The following is a 23,264-nucleotide window of genomic DNA, read 5'->3' as shown; positions in this document are numbered from 1 at the left end:
CAGTTCTCACCAGAATAAAAACTAATAGTGAAAATAATTACAATGTTAAGGAAACCAGCATTAAATGATACTTACTATATGGACGGCACTAAGAGACCATCTCCATAGCAACTCTAAAACGTAGGCAAAATTATTCATCTCCTTTTTTACAGATAAGACTTGAGGACTAAAGTAGTGAAATAACTTGCCGAAGGACACAGAGCTAGTCCGTGTTGGTGCCAAGACTGAACCTAAGGTCTGCCCAACTTTAGATTTCCAAGCTGGAGTTCTCACCTAAACTCCGGACACATCACACACTTGTCTCATGTCCATCTTTCCCAGGCACAGCAATCTCAGGAAGTCCAAAATCAATCCAAAATCTTCTCCTCTCTAAGTCCGCACCGCCTGCCCTGACACTGCCCACTGCCTGCCCATTTGAGAGGTACCACCTTCCATCTGTTCCTTCAGGTGGTCAGGTTCTTCCCAGTCTCACAACCAGTGAACCATGCGCTATTCCTGATCTTGCCTTATCTTTAAGGAGACTCCTATCTTTTCATTCTACAAATACTTATTGAGCAATTGCTATGCAGGGCAGAGTTTAGAGATTAATGATAGCAGGAGTTATAAAACATGGTCTCTATACTCTATACATATACTCTTTTCTATTGAGCTAGAAAAGACAACTCAAAACAGTTGGAGGAAACTATACAAGTCCCTTAGTTTAACCTGAAGCATAAGGATCCACTTTCTCATACCCCCAGTGAATGGATATATTAACTTTGCTTGAGTTAATGAACAGTAACTTGGAAAGTTTATATACTAGAAAATTCTTTTGTATAGTGGGCTGAAATCTATCTCTTTTTGTTCTATCTCCTGAAATAATGAGTAATACATTTAATCACTTTATTCTCTTTTCCTCCAAATATTCAAAGCATAAGACCTCTGTAACTATGCTTCCAGATTTCTTTGTAATTCTGATCAGCTCAATGTAATAATAATATACCATATTATCACAATCATCATGAATTATTAATTGACTCCCAGTGGAAGCCAAGAACTGGGCAGGAGATGTGGACATACAGATAAACAAGACATACCTCTTATCCTCAAAGATGTTATGATGAATCTGGACTGATAGTATCTATCTACAAAACTTGACATTAATGGTGAAAACTGCATTAAATGTCTTGCGAGTACAATAATCCACTCTAGGAAGCGTCTTCTATCAGCTGTGAGGCCCCTTGACATAAATACAAGGTCTGGAATGATCACAGCCCACGAAAATGTGATAGGTACTTTTACTTTTCAAACTCTCTCTCTATATTTATAATACGTATGCCTACATATAACTTATATATATATGTTTATTTTATCTATCTCTATATTTATTATCTGTCTCTCTATCTCTATCAGTATCATTTATGTAGAATGCTTTAAAACCAGATCCAGCTACGAAATCCACACTCTCTAGTTCTCAGAAAATCCTCAATCACCCTTGTTCATCAACACCAGGTAGCGATTCCTCCTCGACTGTTCTAAGACAAAAGCTTGGTGAATATGATCCTCTGAACGCACATAGCAACCTGCACGCAGAAAACGAAATGGATCCTCAGTAATTAAACTGCCCTTGACAAGCAAGATACAACGAGTAAAAAAAAACAGAGAAATCATAGGCAAGACCTTCTGCGGGCGTTGCTTTGCAAAACTACCACAAAGATCTGTGTGTAAGAGTTAGGTTTGGAATTGTGAAATTTCTCTGAAGATACCCATCTTTTGGACTAAAGGGTCAGGCCAACTTCAAATTCTTAAATGATTATTTGCCAAAACAAAACAAAACAAGCAAAGTCATTCACAGTGGAATGGAAATTTATTTTAGTTTATAGGAAATAAATCAAAACGATGTCAAAATAATGTCTCCACTTCTTTGTAGAGAAACATGTTTCCCTAACATAGATCTTATAAACACTGGCAGTGTACTCAGTTTTGAAAAGTAAATAATAAATATAGTAAAATACCCATTTGCCATCATTTGTCTCTTTCAAATATTATCTACATACGGGAATTTCAGGTAAACTGTACATAAAAATATAAGGGCAAATTTTCTAATGATATACAATTGTCACATAATATATTTAAAGAAATACCAAAAAAGGTACGTATTACCATGTAATAATTAAATTATAAGTTGAAAATATGCTCTGTTTAGCTTGAATTTTCTAAACTGTATGTACATATTAACAAAGGTCATCTATGTTGGGAGATAATGACTGTTTATTTTTTCTTCTTTGTACCTCTGCGTCTTGAAAATCTAATTATCCTTTCAAAAATACATACTAATAAGGATATTAGTCATCTCTGCTAAGAGAAAAATTACCCTCCAATTTGAGTGGCCTTTAATAAATGTTTATTTCTGTTATGTCAGATATCAGAAGCTGAAGTTTTTGCAGTTCTTCTCCATGCAATTTAAAATTCTGGACAGAAGGAACACTCCTTATTTGGGACATGGTGTTCTCATAGCAGAAAGAAAAAGCAAGTGAATGGGTAAAAACACACAAGGGACATCAAGCTTCTTCTGCACACATCTTATGACCACCTGCTCACTTGTCATTGGCAAAGCAAGTCGCAGGACCAAGCCCAACTTCCGGAGCCCACAGGAGGCTCAGACACGGCAATGAATGAGTATGTACCTTTACTGGAAGAAGTAATGAGTGTTGAATACAATAATACCATCTACCAGAGTATATAACTATTTCATTCTAGGGGAATGTCCAGATTGAGGAAACTGGAAATTGATCAGAATGGGAACTTTAATAAAACATATGCGTATATTTTATACGTATATAATGTCAAATGTTTTCTAGCCAGAATAAGAACCTAAAATCCTGCTGGGTATTTTAAAAATATTTAAGGTTTATTGACATCTTTGGGAGCCTATGCGTGGACAGTCTTTTTCATCAATCTCAAAAGTGTGGTCCATCAACAATTTTATGAAGTTAAATATTGGAATAGAAAAAGTTGGAATGTAAAATATTCAAAAGATTATCCCAGTTCAGGGTTCGCAGCGTGTTATCAGTCTGAATAGTCTATTCCTGCACAAACTTGACCTAATCCAAAAAGTGCGTATTGAACACCCTTCTCTCTAAAGGGAATCATGACACGTGATGGTGAGGCAGAGCTGGGTGCCAAGGTCACGCTGAAGAGTATCCCAGCACCCACACAAGGCAGAGAAAGGCAGTCCCTTCCCACTGCGGAAGGTCACCGCGCTGTTTTCATCACTGCCTACCATAAATACGCTCGCTCAGCAATCTGGAGGAAGATGCTCAAATGCCACCGTCCAGTTGGACACCCTGAGGTGGGTCTTTGCCCACATTGTCAGGAAACAGGACCACACACGAGTAGACACCAAGCCTCACGAGGCCAAAGCAGCCGAAGTTTGATCTGAGGAAGAAATAAACACTTAACGATGTAAAGTGCGAGATGCCTAAATAAACTCCTTCTTAGCGTTTGGTTATTTATTGGTTACATGGAAAAGCCATGGCTCCAGGTCTGTGTAACCGGGGTAGCTAGGAGATGTGGACTTAGAATTAGATGATAAAAGAGGCACAATTCTAAGTTTGGAAAATCATTTGAATAATTTTTGAACTGCTTAGAACATAAACACTGGTGTAGTTTGCAAGTTAGAGCTGGCAGGCTCAAGCCAGGATCGTTTTCGTTTTTGTTTTTAATATATCAGGGAACAAGAAAGAAAAAAAGATGAGAGGAATGAAAATACATATATATATTTTTTCTTTTTCTCAATTCTGCACTCTTTAAAGCTAAGATTGATTTCAGTAGCATGCTCAGGACAGAAGAACAGACATATGTGAGGCTCGTCTCTTTACTTTCGTAGCTTCAAGCCACAGCAAGATGCTGCTAAGCCTTCCAGTCGCATTCTTACCACAAACTATCTCGTTTTTAACTGGTTTATAACCTGTCATGAGATTTCACTCTGAGATGAGAACATAAGGTGTCAGTCCGAAGTTTAAGTGTTTAAAAATATTCCAGGCCATTTTGGATACAAATAAATTAATAACTGCAAGTGACTGATTTCCTTCAGGCGGTTCAATGGTCTGGTGAGAAAGGTCAGAAAGTGTTTGACTTTGCATAGATTTCCATCAAAAATGGAAGTTCTGCTGCACATACTCATGGGTTCATACGTGATGTTTTCCCCCAAGACTTGTTTATAGAGCCTTGAAGATTAGCGGGACCCTGTTTAAAACTAAGTTGTTTGGGCAGTGGCTCTTCTGCTTTGCAGATTCGAATTTTATACGAGTGTTCCTTCCTGGAGATTATGTCCAAGAGCAAATCACAGGCCAGTGAAACAAGGCTGGAAGGTCAGAATTAAAGCAGATATTTTCAATTGCTGTTCATGTTACATCAGGGGTAAGTAAGCATTAATAATTTAGGGAACTGCCCAGTAGCAAAGCAAATGAAAGAAAAAAAATACATATGTACATACCAAATAGAAATATATTCTGTAGCTAAATTGCACTCCCCAGCTGAGCCATCCTGGACTTATGTACGTGCCTGATCATCTTTAAGAACACAGAGGAGGGCTTTCCCGGTGGCGCAGTGGTTGAGTTCGCCTGCCGATGCGGGGGACATGGGTTCGTGCCCCGGTCCGGGAAGATCCCACATGCCGCAGAGCGGCTGGGCCCGTGAGCCATGACCGCTGAGCCTGCGCGTTCGGAGCCTGTGCTCCGCAACGGGAGAGGCTACAACAGTGAGAGGCCCGCGTACCGCAAAAAAAAAAAAAAAAAAAAAAACACAGCTAATGCCTAACTGAAAACCTGCCTTTTCTGAGCCTGCTCTCCATTGTGAAGGCTCCTATTACTAACAGGCAATCCTCAACAGCACTCTTCTTTTTTCCCACTATGATCTAAAAGTTCAAGAGGTAAAATCCACTCTTCTCTTCTGTTTAAACGACAATCCACTTTTTATTTCTTGATCAAAAGCTACACGAAGGTGACATGTTAAGCTCTGGTTGCCTGGCTTCTCGTCTGATGTCTTACGAGTTACACATATGTAATATACGTCTCAATATGTAAAAAGAAGAAAGAGAAAAAGAAAGAAAAACTCAGAGAAAGGGGAACAAAAATCTGTGTTTCAAATAATGAGCATGTGCACCTTTTTGCCTCAGGCCTTCATACACAATTTAGCCAGGAAGCCAGGGTAGATCATGATTTAGCTTTTGACATCCTCTGCCTCCAGGCCAGGAGGGACTAATACCGATTTCTGACTCTGAGCCGCAGGAAAAAAAGTGAGAGGGAGAGAGGCCTTTTATTGACTAAATGATAAAGAGGTTTGTAATGATAAATAACAGTCATTTTATTGTGGAATTCCCCAGAAAAGATGCATTTTGCAGTGTCTGAAGGAGCCTAGAAGCTGAGGTTGGTTCCCTATGGAGCCGAACCTGTTAAACTCCAATTTTTACAGCCAGGGATGGGGGTCACAAATTGCGCGGACCTCTGGCTATTAAAACCTCACGCGCACACTACGTACCCCTGGTTGCAGCTTGGCTCAAGGAAAAGTACCAAACGCTGGATCCCAGGGTGATTGGTGGGTCTGTCTGTCTGCTGTCTGTCTGCCCGCATCCCCTGCGTCTGGCTTGACACACTTGGGTTCTGATGCCGTTCCGCGGCCTCTGTGCTCAGGCTGCTGAACGAAGCGCTGCCAGTTTTGATCGATAGTTTAATTGTAAACTTTGGGAACAATAATGGATAATTTGGCTTGAACCGTCCATTATGAGCAATGTTGTCTAGGAGAAAACCCTGGAAATTAAACAAGAGTTGGGCCACATTATTGCATTTGTACAACTCACCCAGAGTTAAATAAATCCCCCTTTATAAATGCTGTCCTGGCATCTATGGAGTTCAATAAACATAGGCCCAGGCAGAGAGGGAGAAAAGAAAATAGAAAATAGACCCAAATTAAAACTATTTACTTACTCATTTCTTCTGAACGAGTATTATTATCATCAACATCATCACTATGACCACAATAACTCTTTAAAGGACTCTTGAAATAATGAAACGTCTAAATAAGTGGATAAAGTATTTTTCTGGGGAAGAGTGTTTAATGAATATTTAAGTCAGTGGGATTAAGGAAAGGTGGGGTAAGTTATTCACAGAAAAACATTATCCCTAAAATAACCATAGCACTGCTGACTGCTGTAGAACAGACTTCTTAGAGAATATGGATTAGAGAATATGCATTTGGACATCAGTTATTTCTTCATAAAGAAATTTTGCAAGAACCCCCCCCCCCCAAAATTACCAAGGGAATTGCTTAGTTACATTCAGGGTTTAAAACTACAAGCCCCAAACCAGGGTGTTCCCATGCCCGCGTGAACCCTTAGAGCCTGCAGCCAATCATCAAAGGGGCTCTCCAAAGTCAACCCCCTCACCTTTACCCCAGAGACTCAAATGTCTGAGTAGGCCCTGGGGATAGGGTGGGGCTCCGCTCCAAAGCTGGATGAGGGCTTACTGTGGTATCTCACAGGAGCATTTCCCCAAGGAAATATCCAGCAAGACATTGAAAAACAAAAAAAAAAACTTTATCGTGCAAAATAAAAGGACCGTATAATGTAGGGGTAAAAGACATGCGGGCTCTGGAGATACCCGATCCAAGGGCAGCTCCGTGACTTACTCATTGCTTAATTTTGACAAGCTTCTTAACCTTTCAGTGCCCGAGTTTAGCCAACCTTTGAATGGGGAGAACAACAGTACCCAGTTCATGGAGTTATTATGAGCATTCAATCAATTAATTCATGAAAAGCACTGAAAACAGTGGAAGGCTCATAACAACTTCTGGCTTCAATATTAATAGTTTGAGGGCTTCCCTGGTGGCGCAGTGGTTGAGAGTCCGTCTGCCGATGCAGGGGACATGGGTTCGTGCCCCGGTCCGGGAGGATCCCACATGCCGTGGAGTGTCTGGGTCCGTGAGCCATGGCCGCTGAGCCTGCGCGTCCGGAGCCTGTGCTCCGCAACGGGAGAGGCCACAGCAGTGAGAGGCCTGCGTACTGGAAAAAAATAAAAATAAAAAAAATAATAGTTTGAATTGTTATTCCTCAAAAGTAGTGAGTTGTCAGTTTTCGGCAGTTTATTTTTAAAAGTCTTTGTATTTCTCATTACAAAGATCTGATCATTCCTTTAGTGCGTGTGGAGGAGAGATTTTCCTTTGATGTAACTTCATTTTTCAATCCATGTTTAATGTTAACCTTCTTTACTGAAACAAGTATTCTAAGTTGTTATGAGATAGGAAGCAAAGGGTGGTTAATAGTGTGTCTTGTAAAAGGCACATCATTGCACCATCTCAATCCAATAATGTCACCGTAACTAGTATAATAGTAAATTACCTCGTAGGTCAGTGGTAAATTTCAGGCCCCACTGGTCCCAAGCCCTAACAGTCTGTCCTTTTAACTACCTCTGGGCCACTAAGCTCTATCTTCACACTCAGGGCTGCTCCTAGATGCCTGGATTAATCCCAAGGTCAGGAAGCCAAACCCAAGAGGCTCGGTGTACTTTGGTTATGAGAAGTGCTCCAGAATCAGATTGGCCTGCCTGGCTTCCAGCTTCACCACGCTTTAGCTGCATGACCTTGGCCATGGACTTGACTACTCTGAGCTCCAGTTTCCTCATTTGTAAAATGAGGATAATAATACCTACCTCTCGGGATTGTGATGGGATTCAAAAACAGTCAAGTAGGTGAAACACAGCCTTAAAAATCAGCACTGGGTTCTTGTTATGATTGAAAATATATTTTTAACCAATAACGTTTTCTTCTAGCCAGACTCTGAGGCAATGTTCCATTTCTTCTGCCACGGCTCTGCGTTGTTCCTGGCTTTGAGTTTACCCCATGTGCTGTGCTTCTCTGAATGGGGCTTGTGCCCATGTCCATATTTCAGAGCTCCTATACTGGCAATATACCCATTGTCCCTCTCTTTGTTTACAAAAATAGGGACCTGGCTCAATCTTTCCAGAATTCATGTCGCTGGTGCCCCATCAACCTATGCCATACATATACAACTAATAATAAGATAAGACAGACTTACTATTTTTTCTAAAATTTATTTATTTATTTATTTGGCTGCGTTGGGTCTTTGTTGCTGCAAACGGGCTTTCTCTAGTTGCGGCAAGCAGGGGCTACTCTTCATTGTGGTGTGCGGGCTTCTCATTGTGGTAGCTTCTCTTGTTGCGGAGCACGGGCTCTAGGCACGTGGGCTTCAGTAGTTGTAGCATGCAGGCTCAGTTGTTGTGGCACACGGGCTCAGTAGTTGTGGCTCGCGGGCTCTAGAGCACAGGCTCAGTAGTTGTGGCGCAGGGGCTTAGTTGCTCCATGGAATGTGGGATCTTCCTAGACCAGGGCTCGAACACGTGTCCCCTGCATTGGCAGGCAGATCCTTATCCACTGTGCCACCAGGGATGTCCAAGGCAGACTTATGTTGTAATCATCGTGCTTGGATAAATAAAGGTGAGGACACTTAGTTATCAACAGTCAAAATACATATGGCAGATAAGGCTCCAAATGAAAAGAAGTGCCATGAAAAACTGAATTATGTTCATAAGAGGGTCACCAAGATGGAGAACAGTCTAGAAACCATGCTGTAAAAGGAGCCATTTTATAGAAATATAGAAATAGAAGGAAATTTGGGAGACCGTTTATGGCTATCTTAAAGGGCTGTGATGGGGGAAACTAGGTAGATGTGATTATGGTCAGAACCAGTACCAATACAAAGAAGGAAATCTTGTCAACACTTAGAGCATTAGCACCCATGAAAATATCTGCCCTGGAAATCAGACTGTCCTGCTCCTGGAGACCACTTTCTGTGCCAGTACACGGGTTGGAGAGAAGAGTCTTATTTTAAGGAGAGGTGTGGGATTAGATGGCCCCAGATGCCATTCTAATTCTCAGACTTTATGATCTGATCCTGCTTCATCAGTGCCTTCGAGTGCTTTGTTGGGTCTCAGAAGCTAATGCTGTACAATGGATTTGGCAACCAGGGGCAAAGAGCATGTGCAGATGTACTGTCCATTTCTCGGAGCCCCAGCTATGGCTCAGGGGCAGAAGCTTTCTTCCTGAACCATCACAGGGTGAAGAGGGCAAAGGGGCAGCTTCATGCATGAACATGAAAACAAGAGCTTCTGACTCCGTGAAATGTTCCTTTATCCCTGGCAACTGTAAGCTCAAAAACATTATCATTTTCAACAAAGCAAAAATAACCTCACAGACACAGAAAACAAACTTATGGTTACCAAAGGGGAACTGTGGGGGGGGGGCGGGGGGAGGGATAAATTAGGAGTTTGGGATTAACATATACACACAACTATACATAAAATAGATAATCAACAAGGACCAATCTACTCAATATTCTGCAATAACCTATATGGGAAAAGAATCTGAAAATCAGATATATGTGTATGTATAACTGAATCACTTTGCTGTACACCTGAAACTAACACAACACTGTAAATCAACTATACTCCAATATAAAATAAAAATTAAAAAATAAATAACCTCACTATGAAGAGTGTGTGTAGAATAAATATTAAATTATTTTGTAAAATATTTCGAATACAGTCCCAACTTGAAGACTCAAAAAATGTCCTTTGCTCTATTTGAGAAAATCTTCACTCAGGTACTTATTTTTCTTCGTTCTCCAAAGCTCTCTTTCTCTGTTATTTAAGAGCATGAATCCTCCCATTGACGGAGGTATCAAATGCCCTCCGTAACCAGATTGAATCTTAGAATATCCGCTTCTCTTCTCTTTGTAGACATTTGATTTAGCTTCACCCACACAGAGACTCGGGATGGATAAGCTATTCTTTACATTGTTATTGACAAATACTTACTTGTTATTGCAATGGACTATGACAATAAGTTATGTGCTATTGACCAAATTTTGACAGTGCCATAAAATATTTTAACTTGAACTGACACGGGAGGAGATGATCATGCAGTCATTTCTCCTAAATAGCACCCGGGGGTGCCTAGATACTCTTTTTCCAGAATAAAGAACCCTCCAGGGATTTGAGATGAAGGACCATTACTAACAAGATGTAACTACCCTATAAGGTTTTTAGGAAACACATTGTATTAAAAATGCATGTAAAATTGGGATGTTTGCAAACATGCCCTGCCATTCTTGATCTTTAGAAGAAACAAATTAAGGTGCTCACACTAGGCATGTTTGTTAAAAGTACTTCTGCGTGACCTCGTTACTTCCGTGACTGACGCATATGTGAATCTAGTAAATTAAATCCTGTGGTCAGAAGTCTTCAACCTGCATTCAACCAAACAGTGGGCCTGGTGAGCATTCTCGAAGCAGCCAGGCAATGCAGCTTTGGGGTTGAATAAATGCCTTGCTTTTATTTATAAATACTGGGCTTTTCCTTCTTGAAGTGGAAATTTTGGAAATATGTTGATTTTTTTTCCCAGTGGTGAGTTAAAACTGCCAGTTTTCTTAGTTTCAATTTATTTTGTGATTAATGGGGTTTAATTAAGGTGGGCTTCAGGCACATTCTTTTTTTGACTTCTCCCCTTTTCTCTGGAACTTTAAATCCTATGACTGGTTGGTTGATCCACAGCTACGGAAACGGTCAGGTCTCTGGAGGTTTCCTAGGATACGTGTCTGGAAGTGTCACACTTGGACAGGCTCATAGGTCCCCATGTTCTAGTCACTGGGAAACTGTGGAATTTTTGTCCTCATCCTGGTCATGGACATTTTACCTGAGAAGGAAAGCAAGGCTTCCAATATTTTAATTTCAGTCCCTTTTAAACAAAATATCTTTCTGCTGGAGATGATGACACCCAGGTACTAAATATTTTATATTCATTTTGACCAGAAGCAAGCACCTTGCAAATAATATATGTCTTTCTCTTCATAAAGCTGCCCATTGGATACTGTGACTTAGAAAAATAAGTATTTACCAAGACACTGAGCTTCCGAGTGTCGTGTTCATTTAAGCCCTCTAATGGCCTTGCTCACCTTAGTGGGGAAAAAGGGGAATATATTTATACTCAGACGTATGTATTCCCCAAGAGAGGGGCTGCATCCAAACTTACACAAAGTTTGACTAAGCAAGAGTTGTCCGCGACCCCACTCATTTTCTTTTTATGTGTCATATTACTCTTTTTTTTTTTCATATTACTCTTTTTGATCATCTTTCCACCTTTCCTTCCTTCATTCCCTAGACAAGTACCCTTCACTCCCATTTGGTAATTTTCCCCTTATTTTTCTTTTCTTCTTTCTAGACTAACAGAGAAGAACAAACCTGACTCCATACTGGATCTATTCTTTTAGGTCTAACCCTTATGCTCTGTTACCTGTGCTTAGTCAAGCTGGCTCTAATGTTGTCTATAGCCTGAAATATCTCAGTGCTCTGCCTCCCAGGCTAGACCTTTAAAGGTATAACACCTTTCCATTCATATAGAGATAAAAAGTTGCAGAACAGGAAATAACAATTGACATGTTAGAGGTTTACAGGAACATCGTGACCAAACCTACATGGACAGCTGCAAGCACAAAGGATTCCAGCAACAAGAAATGTGCAACAACCAGTTACAACCCTCCCCTTTTAATATAAAAGGAGCCTGAATTCTGACTCAGGTAAGACGGTTCTTTGGTACACTAATCCGCCATCTTCTTGGTCTGCTGGCTTTCCAAATAAAATTGCTATTCCTTGAGTCACCACCTCATCTCTCGATCTATTATTGGCCTGTCTTGCAGCAAGCAGTTCAAGCTTGGACTTGTTAACAAGACGACTTGGAATATCTCAGGAAAGCTATACGTTTTTTTCCCTAGAAAGTGCACATAAGCCCAAATCTTGTGGACAATTTTGAGGTGTTTATAAATATCAGAGATGCCTTGATGGTCTAAAACCTCTATTCTCAACAGGAAGATTGAGTCTGCTATGACAATAGCCCTCATGTAAGTTAGTTCCAAAGTCCAATCACTGCTTAAAGGAGCATCACAGCGATCACACGAGTAACATCCCAAGAGTTTCCTGGGGACCCTAAAACATAAGTGTAATACAAATTACTCAATTCCCAAGATTTTCTGGGGCTCAGCAAACTGATTTTTGAGTCCATAAAGCATAAGAAGGGAGGTCCTATAACTGGAAAGGTTTTAATTCATTCATTGAGTGTTTACTGTGTGCTGGATTGTTGGGAAACGTGGGCAATGAGGTCGTGCTCCCTTAGGGGCCCTCAGTCTAGAGGGCTCATTGATGACAAATTCTTTCTCCTTAATGTAAGGGCTTTGAGAGAGATGTGCTGGGAACCCTGGCGCACCCTTGAGGGCTCACGGATGGCTCACCAGACCTGAGGTACAGTAGTAACAGCTAACCTGGTGCCATGGACTGAATGTCATTGTCCCCTGAAATGCATTTGTTAAATCCTAAGACTCAGTGTGATGGTGTTAGGAGGTGGGGCCTTTGGAAGGTGATTAGGTCATGAGGGTGGAGCCTTCATGAATGGGATCAGTGCCCTTACAAAAGAAACTCCAGAGAGCTCCCTTTCCCTTTCTGCTATGTGACCACAGAGCAAGAAGGCCACTTATGACCCAAGACTCTCTCACCAGACACCAAATGTACCTGTACCTTCATCTTGGACTTCCCGGCCCTCAGAACTGTGAGAAATAAATTTCTGCTGTTACCAGCCACCCAGCCTATGGTACTAAGACTACAGACTAAGACACCTGGTTAAAAGCGAGTGGAGGAGCTTATAGGGGAGGAATGGCATGCAGAGAGAGGGAGGCATGCCCAACAGCCTGTTGTGTGAAACGGCACGATGTCCTAAAGAGCAACAAGTCAATGGTGATCCTAGAGCACCAAGTGGGAAGGAAATAGAGGTGGCAAGTAAGAGGGCTTATATCTATATATTTTTTTATTGGAGCATTTATTTATTATAAATGCTTTACAATGTTGTGTTAGTTTCTGCTGCACAGTGAAGTGAATCAGCTCTATGTATACATACATCCCCTCCCTCTTGGACCTCCCTCCCACCCCATCCTGCCCATCTAGGTCATCACACAGCACGAGCTGAGCTCCCTGTGCTATACAGCAGGGGGCTTATATTTTGACAGGTGCTTGTATTTTATATTAAGGGTCTTGAAAATTTAAAAAATATGTGAAGTGGAGTCATCTGTTGGATTTTAAGGAGGCAAATGGCATAACTGAATTTGCACTTGAATTTGCACTTTCCTTGCATGTCTCCGGCCACGTGCAAAGGGAACCACATGGGGAAAGCATGGAATCAATGAATCGGCGGATGCAATACAGTTTCCTCCTGCTGGGAAATCCTCCTGCATCTTAACCCATCACAAAGGACCACATACATTTCCTTTGTGATGGAAAGGTATGGATTTGGATATACAAAGATAACGTTTCTTTTTCTTTCTTTTCCTCCATAGAAAGAAAGTTGGGGGGTTTTGTTTTGTTTTGTTTTCCTTTCCTTCCTTCAGCTCCAGCTGAAACCTTGGTTCCCAAGTCTTGTCTTTAAAAAAAAAAATGTTTGAAGCAGCTAAACATCCTTGACAGAAGCAGCTTTGATGTGTAATGTTGCATGATTTAAATAATGGCTTTCTTCCACATAGACACAGACCTTTTCTGAGAAGTGGCAATTACAGGATTAGGCACTACTTCAAACATGAATTCCTTGAGCACTGCTCAGGCCTTCCTTTGTTTAGTTAGTAATTATGTTTTTAAGATGCCTTCACTTGCTTTCTGAGTAATGGGTGCTGGGATTTAACTTCTTTCTCCTTCAAATTTCTAATATAAAGTTGGATTTGTGCTATGCTGGGAATCCTGACCAGAAAACAATCTACCTTCTGAATTTTTGTGTGTGTGTGTGTGTGGTACGCGGGCCTCTCACTGTCGTGGCCTCTCCCGTTGCGGAGCACAGGCTCCGGACACGCAGGCTCAGCGGCCATGGCTCACGGGCCCAGCCGCTCCGCGGCATGTGGGATCTTCCTGGACTGGGGCACGAACCCGCGTCCCCTGCAACGGCAGGCGGACTCTCAACCACTGCGCCACGAGGGAAGCCCTACCTTCTGAATTTTATCACGCTGTCCAACAGGATGAATCTTCCAAGTTGACTGAATCTTCCAAGTTGACTATCTCTGAAAATGAAAGAAAAACTTATCATCTTCGAGGAAGAAGAAGAAGAAAAAAAGGATGGACACAAAAATAGCAGCCCTTCACATTAATTGAAAAAATGTACGGCAAGGAATTGTGCCCAGTCATCACTGCAGGTAACAGTCCATCAACAAGACAACAGTCCATTGTCCGGATGGACCACAGTTCATTTATCTTTTCACCTACTGAAGGACATCTTGGTTGCTTCTGTGTTTTGGCAGTTATGAATAAAGATGCTGTAAATATCTGTGTATAGGTCTTTGTATGTGCATAAGTTTTCAGTTGATCTGAGTAAACACCAAGGAGCATGATTGCTGGTTGAAGGGTGACAGCATGCTTATTTTGTAAGAGACGGTCCTCCAAAGTGGCTGGACCATTTTGCACTCCCACCAGCAGTGAGTGAGAGTTCCTGCCGCTCCACACCCTCACCAGCATCCTCAGCATCTTCAACGTCACTTGATGCTGTCAATGTTCGGATTTGGGCCATTCCAATCACGTTGTTGTTTTACCTTGAATTTCCCTGATGACCTGTGATGTTGAGCACATACCTACGCTTTCAAATGCTTATTTGCCATATATCTTCTGCGATGAGGTGTCTGTTCAGAGCTTTTGCCCATTTTTGAATTGGTTGTTGGTCCTCTTATGGTTGAGTTTTAAGAATTCTCTGTGTATTTCAGATAAAAGTCTTTTCTCAGATATGTATTTTGTAAACATTTTCTCCAAGTCTGTGGCTTGTCTTCTTATTCTATTGACAGTACTTTCACAAAGCAAAGTTTGTTCTTACTTTGATGAGGTCCAATTTATCAACTATTTATTTTCTAGATTGTGCTTCGGTGCTGTACCTAAAAAGTTTGAACCATGCCCAGGGCCATCTAGATTTTTCTCTTAGATTATCTTCAAGGAGGTTTATAGTTTTGCATTTTAAATGTCAGCCTACAATTCATTTTGAGTTAACTTTTGTGAAGGATGTAAGGTCTGTATCTGAATTTATATTTTTGTGCCTGCGTGTACAGCTGTTTCTGCATCAGTTGATTCTCTTTTGAGCATATTTTTTGTAAGCAAAACCTTCTCAACCACATTATGTAGTGAGACTCCTTCTGTCTCAGTTGCTATGAAACAGAATCTCCAATCACCACATGTCAGGCAGCCTCATGCAGTGACAGCACAGAACTGCAGTCAGCACTGCAGTGCAAGCCTCCATCTATAGGAAGAGCTCATCAGACTCACTCACAGAAGTCTTTTTCCCATATTTAATAACATTTCAGCAAAAGCAGTAAGACCCACGGAGAGGAACTACGCCATCAGATTGTTTTAACGGTTACGACTAGTATATAACTATTGCCTCCTTCCACACTTTAGTTCAAGACCCTGGACACATGACTATTAACGTTAACAGGACACTAAAGGACAGTAAATTTTAAAGATTATGGCTAATTAATTAAATAAAACATGAAACTGCTATGAAGTGGGTACTCTTGGCTACGTAGCAGTCTAGTAACTGGCTCAGATCTACATTAGAAACACCTAGGATTTTTAAATTTTTTCTTTCACTTCTATAATAGACAAAGGCCCTATCCTTAGATGTCGAAAAATAAACACACACACACACACACACACATTCACATACCCAGAGAAATAACCAATCTGCAGGCTCGCCTCAGCAGGTAAAAACTATGGAAAGCATTGAAAAACTACTTTAATTGTTCCATTTTCATCTCGTAAGAAAAGAACAGTATGTGAATAAATACATGTATTGGGAAAAATAGTGGAGAAAAAGCTTTTGTTAATAAATTATCTTCAGAAAATTCAAAGAAGCAATCAGTAGAATCAAAGAAGCAATCTATTTTTATTCAATAGATGGTACTCTGATGAGAGGCCATCAGAGACCACTAATGAATGAAATAGTATTTGCCTTTAATAAGTACGTTCGTGTATCACTAGTTTTAAATTTCATTCAGTAACACAAGGTCAGTGAACACCTTTATGGAAAACACAAAAACAAAAACCAGGCTCTGAGTAGATCAGAGGTACAAGGCAGGTCTTAAATTATTTACATTCTTCTTTGTAATTAAAAAATGTCTCAAGTAATCAAATCATAAATCTGTGAATAACCCTTCTCAGTCTGGAGTCAGAAAGGCGTGAAAAAAACCGACACTGGGAGTCAGGGTTCCTGAGTGCTGGTCTCAGCTCAGTTACAAATCTTCCTGGTTCTCTGTTTCCTCTTGCATAAAATAGGGGGGTCAAATTGCATGACTGTCAGCCTCCTTTCAGGTCTAAGTTAGGACTCTATGCACTACCTATAATATGAAATAAACATAAACCTCAAATAAGGAGATAAATGTGTATGAGCATACCTCTATAGGACGCTTGGAAAAGTGTAAGAGTATTTTTTAAAATAATAAATTTTGCACACATATATGGAGTCTAAAAATATGGTACTGATGAACCTAGTGGCAGGGCAGAAATAAAGATGCAGACGTAGAGAATGGACTTGAGGACACTGGGAGGGGGAAGGGTAAGCTGGGACAAAGTGAGAGAGTGGCATGGACATATATATACTACCAAATGTAAAATCGATAGCTAGTGGGAAGCAGCCGCATAGCACAGGGAGATCAGCTTAGTGCTTTGTGGCCACCTAGAGGGGTGGGATAGGGAGGGTGGGAGGGAGACGCAAGAGGGAGGGGATATGGGGATGTATGTATATGTATAGCTGGTTCACTTTGTTGTATAGCAGAAACTAACACAACATTGTCAAGCAATTATACTCCAATAAAGATATTAAAAATAAATGCATAAATTTAGACTTACAAAAATGTTGCAAAAATAGTATAGAAAGTTCTCATACACTCTTCACCTGGTTTTTCCTGATGGTAACCTATGGCGTAACCATCAGAAAGTTACCAAAACTGAGGAATTGACATTGGTACAGTGCTATTCATTAAACTACAGTCTTTATTCAGGTTTCACCATTTTTCCACTGTTGTCCTTTCTTGGTCCCAAGATCTCACCATGCATTTAGCTGTCATGTCTCCTACAATCTTTAATAGTTTCTCAATCCTTCTTTGTGCTCTATGACCTTAGTAGGTGCTTTGAAAAGTACTGATCTGATATTTGGCGGAATGAGTGCTGGCCTCACATCCCTCAGTGTGGGTGTGTATGATATTTTCTTATGATCACATTAAGTTTATACATTTTGGGCAAGAATGCCACAGAATCGATGTGCCCTTCTCAGTATCTCGTATCAGAGGTACCTGATGTTGATCTGTAACCCCTGAGTTTTTAATGTTTTGGGGTCTAAGTAGATAACTTTCGTACTCATCTAATAATTTCTTAAGCTTATTAGTTGTAAATGAATTTGATTAGTTTTTTGAATTATCAATAAAAAATACGAAACTCCACCACTCCTAAGTGCAAAGAATAGATAAACCCTTTATTCCTTCTCTAAGACGGATGTTCACGCACGGAAAAGAGGGATTGGAAATTTAAGAGAGGCAGGAGGGCTCTTTCAAACTCACAAAACTAATATGAAATTTCTTTGTACAGGGAGCAACTGTATTTGCAGTTAATAGTCTATCGAAAGCTTAGTGGAAATACAAAACAAACGGCAAAATGGAAATAGCTTAGTCAAGTATATTTGTGAAAGGATACATTCAATGATTTTTCCTTTAAAAGATATTACGGGTGCTGTCTTCTATTCGTCTTTAGTTAATGCAAGTCTGTGTATAGTTACTTTTCCACACCCTGTATGCCAAGCCCCTAAAATATGTAAGATGGTACAACTTTATAAACCGATCTCTTGGTCAACTTATCCGATGCATTTAAATTAGCACAATTATTTTTCTACCATGAAGAGGTCTACCTGTTAGAGATATGCTCCCCCACTTAATACCTCTTCTCTTCCTTCTCCCATGTAGACGGTGGGTATAAACCAAGAGAGCAGGATATTACACTCCCAATGGTCAGACAAGATGGAGAATTTTCTTGCTCTATTAAATCCGATGTGTGCTGTGCTGCAACTACCAGAATGTAATTGGAAAGAGTTAAGCAAGAGGTAGATGTGTTCTGAAAGTGAAAGAATGCCTGGAAAGAAGATGGAGAAAGAAATGGAAAAGAGAGTTGAAGGAAAAAAGAAAAAAATTCAGGTGTGAGTTTAAGAACAGCATTGAGATCTATCACTGCATTTAAAGTTAGTAAGGTACGTCTGCTGGCTTAGAAATACTACAATTCAGAGATCTAAAAATATACCTAAACTTTAGAAATGAATTCAGTTGTAGTTGGAAAAAAGAGAAAGAAAATGAAAAAAGTTACTGAATCCCATATAAATTAAATTAAAATAATAACAAAAAGGATTCAGAAATGAAACAGCAAAATTGTAGAGAGAAGTAATTATGAAGTTCTTATATTATGAGGTACATTTACATGTTACTATTTTCCTTTTAATAACCTAAAGGAAAAACTCTTTATAAAAAGCTCTTGAATCTGAGAAATGATTTTTATTTTTTTCAAAGATGAAAATCTGATGTCATCTTTGATTCCCCTTTTCTTTGTATTTTTTTTATTATATACTTTTTAAATGCAAACCTTAGTGAAAAATCAAGGGGAAACACAAAACCACAAGCGTAAGAACATTAGTTAATCCAATGGATACCTTCTTTTGCAAATTAGTCAGAAAAGATAACAAAAACTTTTCTTTTTTTTGGTTGTTATTTCAAGAGCAAGGACAGTGATTCTTAACTCGATGCTGTCCTGGTTTGTACCTTCAGGGCATTTTGTTCAGGTCTGGGGGCTCTGGATCCAACAGGTCTTTGACCAACAAAATTCTGAGTGACGGTTAATAATTTTCTGGATGTCTAATAGGTGGTGGAAAAAGAGTGGAAATAAATAGCTGTTTCTAAATATCTGAAGCATTGTCAAGTGGAGCAGAGACGAGATTCATTCACTGAGACCCTTTGAGGACAACAAAACCCAAGCAGGTGAAGACTGCAGAAAAAGGATAATAGCTCATTGTAAGAAAGAACTGCCTAAAATTATTTTGTATGCAAATATGTCTGGCTTTCAAAGGAGACGGTACATTTCCCATCACTAGAAATAGAGAGGGAAATGGAGTGGCCTCTTACTATGAATGTGGTAGAGCGGGCTCATTCATCTGCTAAGGTTGTACTGAATAATCTTAACGTTCCCTACTAAATCTAAGACTTCATATATGTAAAATGGTTATGTAAAGTATATTAAATATTTTAAATGCCTCAAAGGTGTTCTTCTATTTTAAAAGCCCTCAGTCCATTATTTTGTATATTGATGAATGAAGCCTTTTGCAGTATATGAAACTCTCTTAACTTTTCTATTTTGAACCTAAAGATTTTATGTCTTTTGTATATAATGTAATAGATAAATAAACAGATGAGAGAGAGATAACAGATATTAAAAGTGATTCAGTTATATATTTACATATATAGTTACTCAAGCTAATAAATTGAATAAATCAATCCAAAAAAAAATCAAGATTATAATTTCCACTCCACACGGCTTTCTGTTACAATTTTTGCGGTTGGTTTTGTTGTTGAAGCACATACGAGGCCTAAAATAAATGAGCCTGTACCCATTTTCAAATAAAATTTTAAAATGCATTTCCTAAATAAAGACTTTTATCAGTAATAACCCAATTCATTTATGATGAGTTCTGGAAAGGGTCCAAGAAAGTTAATTTTTGTGAGGACTCTGTCCTATTTCCATTTAAATCTATTCTACTTCTATTGTTTTTAAGTGGCCACATACTGGTTCCATGCTTCCTTCACTTTTTTTTGGAAAAAGGGATGTCAGAGAACACAAAGAACTAGGGCTGATATAAAAAAAAAAAGAATAAGAGGGGTGGAAAGGCCACTTTCCTCAAGTCGTTATTTCAGCCTTTTAGTTTTTTATTTCCTCATTTATTGAGGATGGATGAGAATGAGACATTGAACTGCCCTACCAGGGACCAACATTGTCCAAACAATTAAAATAGTATGATATGGTGAGGGCCAAAACTCAAGTTAAAGAAAGCTAAATAAGGACTACTGACTGCAGCAGATAACTAATCAATCAGCAGAACACTGTATATCAAAAGTGGTGAGCACACGCAGTACATAGAAGGCACTGGAAAATAAGTCAACTTGCAAAGAAGGTAAGATGACTAGGAGAATTTCCTCCAACTGTACAAGATTGGGGGGCCTCTAAGATGCAGTTCTCAGCTACAAAGCCTTGACCCAAACATTTAAATGGGAGGGAGAAAAAGGGGAGGATCTATAACTAAATTAACTGGCATAGTGTGTCACCAAAGTTTATCTCACCCATATTTCTCATCTACAGGACAATCTATGCTATAAGAAATAGATAATGATGGTGATGATGACAAGCAAATTAATTTATAAACCTAGACACACCCATGGAAGTGTGCTTCTCGTTTGAGCATCTTTTCTTATTGGTGTCATGGAAAAAATAAAAATACTTTCATAAAATACTTTTCTGAAAAAGATGCTGAAAATATAGATTTAAAAAAAGGGAAGAATCCACTTCCAATGACTCTTCTGTGAGGATTAATAAGATGTTTATGTCTTCATACACCCACAAATGTCTACTAAGCACCTAGAGGCACTGACTTCTCCAACCCAGTCTTCCCATCGTGGCTGGAGGACCGTTCTCAACCTTAGATCTGACCGAGCCCCTTCCCCACTTCAACCCTTCAAAGCCTTCTCATGGTCATGGCCAATCAGACTCTGTCCAGCCTCCTCTTACCACTCCGTCTTTTACACTCTATTATCCATGCTTTTCGAACTGCTGTTAAGTTGTGTTCCTCTGGACACCATCACTCACCTTGACATTTTTGTACCACCTGTGCCCTCGCTATGGATATATTTCAGTAGACTGCCTTTCGTCTGTCTACCTCTCACTTATTTTTCAGGTTTCTGTCTCAATGTCCCTTCCGAGGACTTCCCAAGACTCTTTCAACTGGATTGCATGGGCCCACCAAGTACCCTGTACTGTTCCTACAAAGGCACAGAACATTTGACTACTTGTTCCATTCATTTGTCTATCTTCCCTGATAAAATGTAAACCTGATGATAAACGGAATGCCTTTTCCCCAGTAACTAGCACAAGGCTTGGTACATAATTGGAATACAAAAAAGGATTTGTTGAAAGAATGAATAAATGCATGAAGTAGAGAAACAGGGAATATAAGTGACCAGTATGGCAACAGAGTTGATTACACAGCTGAGTAGATTGCCTTATCCATATGTAATACGTTAGCCTCTTTCCCAAGCATTTAGCCACAAGAGTGATCCTTCCTGCAGACTGGGAAAGTGGAGACAGAACACTTGGTGCCTCTTCTAAGTCATACAATTAAACACCGGCAGAGGATGGCTGAGAACCCCCATCTCCAGACACCTTCGGGTCCTCCCCCAAACTGAGATTTACTTTATCATGCTGTCACAGAAAAAAACACCAATCACTGGATTAAGTCCCCCCTCAAAGAATAAGGGGACTATATTAAATGGATCAATACCAAAGCGAGATATAAGTGTAGTTTCTCTAGAAGTTTTACTTCCATTAACTAACTTACCAAGGAAAAGTATTCCACAAATAATCCATGGGTATAAAATGCTCCTGGAAAGAACTAGGAAAAGCATTGAATTTGCTGGAGGCGTTTCCAGATAAAACTATCTATATTATGTTCCGCCAGTAAAATTGGAAGCATCAGAGGACACAGACATGCCTCAAACCTGATTTTCAATCCCCTGATAGTTTATCAGATTGCTGGCATCATCATGTTTTTGTAATTAAGCAGAATACATTTGGTCACACGTAATAACTAAAAAACAAGACAGCTTCTCTAGCGTTAGAACACTGTGTCCTCAACGTAACAGGACTGACTCTGTGTGAAATGAGAGAACATTCTGGTGAGCATGAAGCAAACCACACACCGCCCTCTGGCCTTGCTCTGCTGAGACTGAAAAGATCTTATCAGCCCTTTTCAGATTATCCAACTCCATTGGACTTTGGGCTTTCTTCTGTTTCTGCAGCTGTTTACCTTTATGGTATAATCTGAGATTAAATATAGGGGGAAAGACAAAAACTAAATTGTAAGAATTGTACTTAAGATATAATAGTCCCACTAGGAGACATGCAACATTTAAACCTTGAACACCAATGGCCATGCGGAACGCTACCATGGTCTGCACAATATATCAAACACACATGGCTACGACCTACATTTATATACCCGAAAGGCTCCCTGGTGAAAGATAAGAATCTACCTTTTCATTTGCATAGAAGTGCAGTAGGAAAAGAGTAGCCTTAAAGTTCTAGTGAGAAAGAAAAAAACATTTAAAAAGTGTTTGCAGAAACCTGTTACAAAGTCTTAATGCCATACCAGATTTGTACCCAGTGATGGGCAAATATGTAGGACTTTTGTAGACTGAACTTGACTACGAAGATGTAGGCATTGTCACTGGATCCTGAGAACGTCACTACATTACCATTCGCAGCGTCTCAGAATTTCTGAGCCTCGGACAGTAAGTCCATTGCACCTCCCTACTTAATTCACAGGCTTCTGGATGATCACCGACGTGTGTTGCTTAAATTTGTTTGTTCCTTTCCTTGAAGCCTGTTGCAATGTGTTATGAGCGTGGAACTCAAAGCGTCTGGATGCCAAATGCCCTCCTCTGCCTGCTGTCAATCAAGTTGACTCGATGCTCTGTCCCAGGTCATCATTCCTCTTTGGCTTCTAGTAACAGATCTCTGAGAAATGACACAGAGCCAAACAAATATTGGTTTGCAAACGTCTATCAATCCTTAAAAGACCTTCGTTCTTCAAATACGCACTATACAAGCCTGTAGACTTATGGTGTCCTCATAACGCTCGCAAATTTCAGGTGTGCCCGAGTCACCTGTTGGTGCCAATTACCACGGCTCATTTTATACCCAAGTTGGTTTAAACATGTCAACTGGTATTCAAGGCTTTTTGAAGATTGTGATTTTTTACCACTTTCATGGTGAAGGAAATTTTCCTGTTTTCTTTCAACTTTTATTGTTTTTGGTCTTTTGCTCTTTGATTATTTCTAGGGCAATAGTCAA

General features: G+C 39.9%; 2 long non-coding RNA genes across 2 annotated transcripts in view; one reads left to right on the top strand and one right to left on the bottom strand.

Annotated features, from left to right (window-relative positions):
• Nucleotides 1-11,537: 11,537 nt before the first annotated feature.
• LOC141279627 (uncharacterized) lies at nt 11,538-14,839 on the top strand. The gene is made up of 3 exons (XR_012334209.1): nt 11,538-11,626; nt 12,274-12,344; nt 12,560-14,839. It is a non-coding gene; the product is annotated as an uncharacterized lncRNA (long non-coding RNA).
• An 8,005-nt stretch (nt 14,840-22,844) lies between these two features.
• Nucleotides 22,845-23,264, bottom strand: part of LOC141279684 (uncharacterized) — a 274,965-nt gene continuing 274,545 nt past the window's right edge. Inside the window, exon 8 of the long non-coding RNA XR_012334324.1 lies at nt 22,845-22,928. This is a non-coding gene — a long non-coding RNA (uncharacterized lncRNA). The remainder of the gene's footprint in view (nt 22,929-23,264) is intronic.

Source organism: Tursiops truncatus, chromosome 10 (genome assembly GCF_011762595.2).
Source record: "Tursiops truncatus isolate mTurTru1 chromosome 10, mTurTru1.mat.Y, whole genome shotgun sequence".
NCBI lineage: Eukaryota > Metazoa > Chordata > Mammalia > Artiodactyla > Delphinidae > Tursiops > Tursiops truncatus.
This window is presented reverse-complemented; position numbering and strand designations above follow the sequence as displayed.